This window comes from Psammomys obesus, unplaced genomic scaffold (genome assembly GCF_907164565.1).
Source record: "Psammomys obesus unplaced genomic scaffold, mPsaObe1.curated_primary_1811, whole genome shotgun sequence".
Taxonomy (NCBI): Eukaryota; Metazoa; Chordata; class Mammalia; order Rodentia; family Muridae; genus Psammomys; species Psammomys obesus.
In genome coordinates, this window is record NW_026585895.1 from 6,269,356 (window position 1) to 6,271,461 (window position 2,106).

Here is a 2,106-nt window from a genome sequence, read left to right on the forward strand (position 1 = left end):
ATTATATTATATTATATTATATTATATTATATTATATTATATTATATCATATCATATCATATCATATCATATCATATCATATCATATCATATCATATCATATCATATTATATTATATTATATTATATTATATTATATTATATTATATTATATTATATTATAAATTATTCTCTTAACAATTACCACATATTTTTTTCTCAGGAACACAATTGATGAAGACTTGTACTGAAAGAGTTGTCTTGGAACAGATTTAGAAAGGGGATCTGGCAATTCCTTATTTAATATCAGAATATATGGAAGCTGGCAGAAATGGGATGCAAATGAGGATCACCCTTAGGCAGGTGAAAGGGATGTCAGATGTCCGTGTGAGCTCACCATAGACATGGCTGTTCCTCAGGGGTCATGGGTCTCAACGTATCCTAAGGAGAATGGATGGACTTACCAGCCAGTACCAGAACATCACTGCTCTTGCATATTTCTGTATCCCATTGCATTCACTTATTAAATAAAAAGTGTGGAGTATATGGTTTACTCTTTCTCAATGAACATTTTGTGTGTTTATTGATTTCAAATCCAGTTTTACAGTTCCGAGTTATCTATAAAAATGTATAAAGAAGCTTAGAAGTATTGGCATATTAACAATATTTATAATAGTTAATCCAGTTGAGACAATACAAGGCATCATTAAAGATGCATATATAAATTGCATGACCTCTACCTGGAACTCAGAGTGAGCAAAAGAGCTGATCACCCACATGCTGCAGAAGAGCAGGGAATGGAGTCCATTGCTATCTTCTGTGTTACAAGTCAGCCAAGTGGTCACTGTGTTTTAGGATACGGTGTTAGCTAAAACAGAGAGGCTCAGCTGCTTTATGGAATGCAAACCAAGTCACCAGTTGTTCGGGGATCTTGCTGGACCACCTGTCTTTTCCCAGATAAGAAAACACAATCCTTGTCTTGATGTAATCAAGACAGCACTCAATGGTGTCAACATGGGCCTCCGTCTTCCTCTCTGACATGAAGACACCTTTATGAACCATTGCACACAATGATATGGCTATTTCTAATGATGATGATGATGATGATGATGATGATTATATTAATGAGTGAATGAAGAAGACCCATGGCATTTTGGAGTCTTTACAGAATCATTTGTACAATATGTGATGAAATACATAAACAGAACACGATAAAAATAAAAATAATTGCACCATTTACATATCAAAATCTCAGAGTACAGGACCCATGCATCTTGTCATGGTAAGAGCAGTTAAAAGCACTGCTAACTGCAGTTGGACTATTAGATCAAAATAGAATTTTCTCCATCAGAAACCCACAAGTCTTCGATGGCAGAGTGCTTTATTTACTAGAGCTGTCAGAACTCAAATGCTAAACTGCAGTAATAGTTGATGAGGGGCTTTATAAATAGCATAAATCAAATGAAGAATGAATTACTCATGGCTTGTGACCAAAATAAAATAACAATGATAAACCTATCACAAAACTGTCTAGAAATAGGAAAAAAAAAACTGTCACAGGGGGAAAATACTGGAATCGGATTATGCAAAGGAGAAAGCTCTGACTTTGGAAAGAGAAAACCAGACTCTGTGTGATATATCACCTCTAAGACTATCTGCAGCTGGGCACACTGGCTGCTCTTTCCCACTCAGAATAAAACACACATTAGGTGTGTGCACCTTTAACATCCTGCGCCTCAAATGGCAGCTCCGGGTGTGGTGGTATAGTCTATTGGATTCATATTTTTATTTTAAGGTAATTCAAAAGCATGACTTGACTTTCATTTAAAATATTTTGAAACAGCATTTTGCTAAAAATTGAACCCATAATATTTGAGTTCTAAATGTTGAAGCATAAGCTTAGTTTAAAAAATTGTGTCCCTCCTTGGCAACAGCTGACATCTGTCTTGATGCCCTATCTTTCTGCTCCAGTGGAAATCGATTGGGTTAGTTCTACTTCCCAGGCACAGCTTTCAACTGGAATCTTTTCTTACTGTTCTTTTGGGATCTGCTGGCTCTTCCCTTTCCTGTTTATTTTCTCTTCTTCTTCTTCTTCTTCTTCTTCTTCTTCTTCTTCTTCTTCTTCTTCT